General features: G+C 51.5%; 1 pseudogene; it reads left to right on the top strand.

The window, feature by feature from the left end:
* The first annotated feature begins 472 nt into the window (after positions 1 to 472).
* On the top strand, positions 473 to 5,804 carry LOC144119725 (uncharacterized; annotated as a pseudogene).
* The last annotated feature ends 1,758 nt before the right edge of the window (positions 5,805 to 7,562 follow it).

The following is a 7,562-nucleotide window of genomic DNA, read 5'->3' as shown; positions in this document are numbered from 1 at the left end:
CCGAACAGTCGCGGCAGCTTCACTGTGCGTAAAATTGTCCCGAACCATTTGCTTTAGAACGGCACGCTCACTTTTTAAGCGCGAACAATTCTTAGATGAGGCGTCATGAGGCCCGTTGCAGTTGGAACACTTAAGCACTTGCGCATTACAGGACTCAGCGCTGTGAGCTCCGGCACAACGAGAGCACACTCCCGTGTTGGGGGGCGCTGCGAGCGCGCGACGTGAGCAGACGTGTGTCTCTTCGGCTCCGCCGATTTTCGGCTGGGGCCGCGTCCCAAATCATTCTACCCCGGCAAACTTGGCGTCAAACCAGCCGGAAAACGAAGCGGAACACCTGGATTCCGAATTCGTTCAGGTAGGCCGATTTTCTCTAAATTTACGGCCGTTTTTCGACCGACCACGTCGGCGCTGTCGTTAAGCCTAACGGCGTCGCCAACGCCTGGCCTGGTGGAATTGGCCCTCCGAGGAGAAGATGGCGACTTCCGCGCAAGAAGTGCGCGGCTACGACCCTGAGGCGATGTTGTGGACCTCGGTGCCCACCACCGGAGATTCAAATTCGACGGTTACTCCCAAAATTCGGAGTCAAGCTTTGCTTCAAGCGGCTGCACGCCGCTCCCAAGATAAAGCCCAGATGGCGGCGTTCGGCGCCGCCCCGGCCGCCGGTTCGTCGGTCGGAAACGTGAACGCTCCCGCGACGCGCGCCACGGGAAGCAAGGACAAGGCGTTCTCGAAGTGGAAGCCGCGTCCAATGCCCAAACCGACACCTGAAGACTATGTCATAGTTATAAAGCCCAGAGAAAGCGTTTCTCTTCACGAGGCGTTCACAGAAACCGGCTACGGCACTGCCATTTCAGCGTACCTCGGGTTGAAACGGGCCCGCGCCATCTCCGTTCTTCCCTCACGAGAGCAAAACCTCATCATTGTGCATACCCCGGACATCGAGGCGGCCGACCAGCTTATCGGGGACTTCGCAGTAAATTCCGACAATGGGTCGATCCCGCTTCGGGGTTACCTAAGACAAGACGGCGGTAGCATGTGCCACGGCGTGATCGTGGTCCGTAACTCGGACACCACGGAAACTCTTAAAGACCGAGTGTGCTGGCGCGCCGGCACCATCCTGGAAATCCGGAAGTTCGGGACATCCAACAAAGCACGCATCACTTTCGCGGGTAAGGAGAAGCCGCGTTACGTAGATTATGACAACATGGTCGTCTCTGTGAGAAACTACTACAAAACTATCCCGGTGTGCGGCCAGTGTGGGGTCGTCGGGCATCGCGCTGATGCGTGTCCAAACCGGCGATCGAACACCTGCGGACTCTGCGGATTCCAAGCTCCGCTAGTGGAGGGGGTGCGGGCTCCTCACAACTGTGTTCCCCGGTGTTCTCTGTGCGGTGGCTCCCATGGCACCAACTCTCGTGACTGTGCAGCATAATTCCGCACACCCAAGACGAAAAAGAAAAAAACGGCGTCCAAGAACAAAAGGCGCTGTCTTGCGCCTCCCGGCGATCAGCATGGCCAGGAAATCTCCAACACCGAGAACCCACCTACCGGAGGTGCTGCAAAACAACCATCCAAGGTGTCGCCACCACACGGCGGACTGGCGAAACAGTCGACAGAAACGCGCGGTGATACCAGGGCCTGGGTCAACGCAGTCAAAAATGGCCACCAGGTGAGCGGTTTGGGTGGGGCTGCTTCTCTCTCCTCCCTTTCCACTCCTTTTCCAAGGGCGCATAGCGCCGAGCAAGATCAAATAGCTGCACTCAGGGCCCAAAATGAGATGCTGCTAAAGAAAATTAACGAATTGGAATCTAAAATCAACCAGTCTTCTTCTCCCCCCTCGCCTCCCGCGGCTGAGGTAATGGAGAGTGAGCTCGTGGTACCGAAGGCGGTAACAAGTTTGGAGGCCGCATTCGAGGCCCGCCTCGGGGCCACAGAGGCCCGATTCGCCGCTATAGAAAATCAAATTTCAATGATGGTAAACGCCATCTCCAAATTGCAAGAGACAATCCCCGCGATGATTGCCCAACAAATTGCGAATTCCTTGCGCTCCTCGCGCAGGGCCGGGGATCCCTTACCCGGCCGCCCTCACAAAACTTCTCGACGCACCCCCGAGGTAGCCGACGACGACAACTGCTCACTCTCTGGTATGGAGGATACCCCCCTTCCTGCGAGTGTTGGCTCCGGAGCAGTGTCAGTACAACCCCTCCTCAATCTAAAGGACCATGGCGAGTAGCCCTAAGATCAGGCGCTCCCCAAGAACCAATTCGGCCACCCCCGTCCAAATTGTCCAGTGGAACTGTCGGGGCTTCCGTTCTCGCGCAAAGAGGGTGGATCTCCGACTTTACCTTTCAACTTTCGATTCTCTTCCCGCGGTGGTTGCCCTCCAGGAGCCAGGGAGTGGCGTCACCCTCACAAATTACATCCCCTTTCAGCAGGACCCCTCTTCCTGCATCTGCGTGCATAAAAATTATACGGCTAATCTAGTTGACTTCGAACTTTACACAAAATATTCCTATGCGATGGTGACACTTCTTCCGCTCAAGAAACAAGATGCATCACTCCACGTACTCAACATATACTGTTCACCCAAACTCAAAAATGTAACGTTCGCAGCACTCTTTAGCCGCGCTCTAAAAGCTGCGGGCAGGGACCCCCTGGTGATTGTGGGCGAATTCAACGCCCACAGTACACTATGGGGATACGTGCGTGAAGAGAAGCGGGGACGCAAGCTAGCGGAACTCGCGTCCACGCTGGGCCTGACTCTTCACACTGACCCTGCATATCCAACGCGGCTGGGTAATTCCGTGACCCGGGACACATGTCCGGATCTCACCTTTACCAAAAACATTGTACACGCAGAATGGATCAACACCGAGGAAACCCTCGGTAGTGACCACTGCCTTATCAATACCACCGTAAGGACTAAACCATTGGCAAGACCCCACGCACAAGCTCGGCTTCCAGACTGGAATAAGTTCCGGCAAAACTACATCAATTCGGCGTCTATCCACGAACAAGGCTACCACGCGTGGGCACAAGGATTGGTTACACACCTTCGTTCGGCGGAAACACAAATTGAGCTCTCGGAGGCGACTCCGGAGGTGGACAACCACCTTCTGCACCTCTGGGAGGCGCGGCACAGCCTCGTCCGCAGATGGCGCCGCCAAAAACGTAACAGAAAGCTCAAAATTCGTATCGCCGAGCTCACCCAGCGAGCGGCAGAGTACGTGGCCCAACTCGCCGACTCGAACTGGGTGGACCGCTGCAACACGGCGGCCAGACAAATGTCGAGCCGGAGCACGTGGCGCCTTTTCCGCGCCCTAATTGACCCGACTCAAACCCGCGCCGAGACACAAAAACATCTCCAACGAGCTATTCATAGCTTCGATGGAAATTCATCAAAATTAGCATGCAAACTGCGCGACCAGTATCTTTGCACTAAGCAGGACCCCGGAGGACCCGTGTTCTCGCATGCAGGTTCAGAGAACGCGAATCTGGATCAACCGTTCCAGTTGCATGACCTCAAGGCAGCCCTAGCTAAAATGAAACGAGGAACGGCACCGGGCAGGAACAAGATAACTGTGAAAATGCTTGCTAATCTTCCCGATCCCGCCTACGAAACTCTCCTCGCTTTCATCAACTCGATCTGGCTTGGTGAGGCACCTATACGAATTGAATGGAAGACCGCCCTGGTAACTTTCATTCCGAAAGCCGGCAAAGCCATAAACACAGACAACCTCCGCCCCATCTCCCTCACGTCGTGCGCGGGAAAGCTGATGGAGACCATGGCGCGGGATAGGCTGTCTGGGTTTCTGGAAAATGAACATACATTCGCAGACACCATGTTCGGTTTCCGCCCGCAGAGGTCCGCTCAAGATGTTCTGCTTCAACTTGACCGAGAAATTCTCAACCCTGTCGAATATCTCTTCAACGATAAGGCAGTACTCGCCCTTGACTTGAAGGGGGCTTTCGACAATGTCACACACGAAATCATCCTGCAACATCTCTCCCAAACGAACTGTGGACATAACACGTTTCAGTACATCAAGCAATTTCTCTCGGATCGACGAAGTTTCATCCGAATAAAAGACGAAGAACACGGCCCATATAAACTGGGAACGAGAGGAACCCCACAGGGTGCGGTCCTCTCGCCATTACATTTCAATCTAGCCATGATGAAACTCCCGGCTCAGCAGGCGAAGGTCGAAGGCATCCAGCACGCGCTGTACGCCGACGACATAACCATCTGGGCCAAACACGGATCGGTTGGAGACATTGAGGCCAAACTGCAGCAAGCGGCGGAGTGGACGTTACTTGAATTAATGAAAACAACCTGATTTGTTGTCCACAGTCGACGCCGACGGCTGCTACCGGCTGCTTTCATCACATGCTCTGCAGACCGAGTCACATATCGGCACTTCCCCCTTACAGTACTCTATCGCTCGCGCCCTGCGACGTACGCAGTCGTCGCTTTGAGGTTACTGTGGCCAAAACTACGCTCGACAGCTGTTTTCACGCGCTAACGCTTGAGAATTCGTTCTCCGCAATCGCCGAAATCGCACACACGAATCCTGCGTACTCGGAAGTCCTCGTCACGAAAGGGGCTGGCGGTGCACCATCGGCCAAAATTCAAGCAGGAGTTTTCCGCTGATTAGTAAGAGAGTGTGAAGATATTAAATGCAGCCACTCGTTTCGTTTTTTGGTAGCTATAAGGTTCACAACGGCATATTTTCGGGCCCTCTATTCACCGGGCGTGAAGCTTTCGTTCGGCTGCACAAGCCCAGGCGACGGCGGCGAGCGACGAGCGGCACCGTCGTGCGGCGTTTTATGCCCGTATTGCTCAATCGCCTCGCCGATAGGTTCTATGGGCAGGCACCGAATGAAAGCATCTTCGCTGGTGCATGCACATCGCGTATGTCGCCATGGCTAGCATGGTCAAGTCCAATGAGTTTAGAGTTCTTAAGTTTATATAATGTCACACGAGCTAGTCTTCTACCACACTATGCCAGTTCCCACTAAGTACCCTCTTTACACTATACTGCGATACGGGGTTGTTGGTCGTGCTGGCGTCGTCGTCGGTCTAGCTTGATAGACCAGAGCGTCAGCGATGGCATTTGCATGCCGACCAGCCAACCGACCGCCGATCGCCGTCCCGTCGGCCTAGTGTAGCCGGACCCTATACCTATGCCGAAGAATAACTGTGCAACTATTATTAAAGCTTTTGCGGCACCAGTCACTCATATATTGGGAACCACTGCTACTTCGGTCGCCCGCGGAAATACAGGGGACAAAAGACCTCGTTGCGCACATTGCAGCAACGAGTGCAGACGACGCTGCTCCCTGTATGCCCTGGTGACGTCACGATAACATTCAATATGGCGGTCGCTGCCGATTGGAGTTCATCGTTCTGAATTTCGATGGCATTTTTTGGAATATAGAGCGCGTCCAGGGCTGCCAAATTTCGAAATTTGAATCATAAGCTCTTGTATTAGTTAATGAGGCACAAAACTGCAATATGAAGAACGACCATACCATGGCCCCTTTAAGGCGGATCTCGTGTTCCCTCCAATTATTCTTGGCAAGGAATGCATAAAATCCGCCATTATTTAAACTTCCAAAAAGTGGCCCCGGGCTAATCTGATCAAGTACATATCAGGAGAATGTCTTTCGATGTAGTTGTGTGCAGCCTACGTGTGCATGCCTGATGTTATTCGGGTGTTAGCCCTAATATTTTGTTACCGCCTTAGTTGGCGATGTTCCCGGCGCGGCAAGCTGTGTTCTCAGCACGCAAGCTGGCAATTTGAATCAGTGGCATAACTCTATGCTTGCACGTTTTGTTTCAGGTCTTCAGCAGCAGGGCAGACCGGTCGCACCCTTTTTTCTTTTTTGTGCGCAGTGACATTCAGGGGTATTTTATGCATTTTCTTGTTTTGCTTGTACTTTGAAATAAAGGAACTTGTGCTTATTGCATCATTGCGTTGTTTTATTTACAATTGGCGCATAGTAAATGGAATGACTCCATTTCCAGTGAGCAATAGGGGCAGCTAGTAACAGTAAGTAAATAAGGGAGTAATTATTCAGCATATATGGCTGCTCTTGTGTGGATGCAAATAGGCAAACTGTCTAGACAGTTCCTGTGCTGATCTTCTTGTTTAACATTACTTCTATGATATAATGGTCATTCCCGTAGACTTCCCTAGTACATCTCCATTTGGCATCTTCCACCGAGTCGGATAGGGTTAGATCAGTGTTAGTGCCCGCCTGATTTCTTCCTTCTTTTCTTGTTTTAATGCCTTCTGGGTTCAGCAACCTTGATTCCAGTTCTTCTCTGTCATTTAACATTTTTCTTTTGGCGTCAATCTTTTCATACCCGCCTCTGGTGTGGCTGGCGTTGAAAACTCCAATGACAATTAGGGGTTTCCTGTTTGCTATTCTCATGGCTATATTTAAGCAAGTCGCAAATATTGTCTTTGTTTGCTGAGGCCTGCTGTATATATTTAGGATGAAGACGCTCCCTCTGTTGTTTTTCCAGCTGATGCACTCGACCGGAACTGCGATTACTTCCTTGTTTTTAACCTCAGGCTGTATGGCCACTGTATTACTTTTGACCAGTATGATAACTCTGCTTTTCCTTCCCAGACCGTCATCGAAGGTCTTGTACCCGGAGAGTTTTGCAGGTCCACTTGTTTCTTGCAGAGCTTTTGCCATCGGTGCCTGATTTCTGGTTCTCATGAATTGTTGTACTATTTATGGCCTTCTTATTCTCAAAGCTTCTACAGTTTACTGCCATATCACGGATTCCTTATTGCTCCTGTCCATGATTATCTACAGGGGGTCCTAGCCTTGCTATGATATACTCCTCGAAAGCTTGGAGTTTGGCCGTGTGCTTTGTTAGTCTGAAGTCCACGATCTTTGCGATCTTCTGCTCCATCTTGGAGAACATTTCTGTGATCTTTTCCATAAATCTTTCTTGATCATCTATGGTTACGTATCCAGCTTCTCCCTCCTCTTTCGTTGCCTTTCTCTTTGGCGGCCTGGCTTGTTCCACCACCATGCCATCCTCCCTGGGGGTCAAAGGTACTTGAACAGTGGGTGGTTTCACTTTTCTTTCTCCACCTTCTTTCAAGGTCTTCGCCTCGATTCTCAGCTTGTTGTTTTCCTCTCTGAGGGTCCTTAGGTCTTGTTTCAATATCCTCATTTCTTCCTTCATTACGCTGACCACGTCTTGCACGGCAGCGGTGGTGTCTCCCGGCTTGCTTGCGTTCTGGTTTTTTACGATAAAAGCGAAGGTCACGCCATTGTTTCCATGAAGCATGTTTTCATTTGCTATCCACCTCATGAAATCGTTTTAGTTTTTCATGCTGGTGTTATATGTGCTACATTTCACTTCTCACAGCATCTTTCTTTTCCAGTTATATAATAAACATTGATCTGCGCTTTTTGAATGAACCCTCGTTTATTCAAGGAATATCACTAAGTGATGTTGACCCTACCGACGAACAAACGCACTGAGAATAAGACAGAGCACTCATGAATCAAGGAATAAGAAATACAGACTACCT

The sequence above is a fragment of the Amblyomma americanum genome, chromosome 1 (assembly GCF_052857255.1).
Source record: "Amblyomma americanum isolate KBUSLIRL-KWMA chromosome 1, ASM5285725v1, whole genome shotgun sequence".
NCBI lineage: Eukaryota > Metazoa > Arthropoda > Arachnida > Ixodida > Ixodidae > Amblyomma > Amblyomma americanum.
Note: the sequence above shows the minus strand (reverse complement) of the source record. Positions and strands in the feature narration are given on the sequence as shown.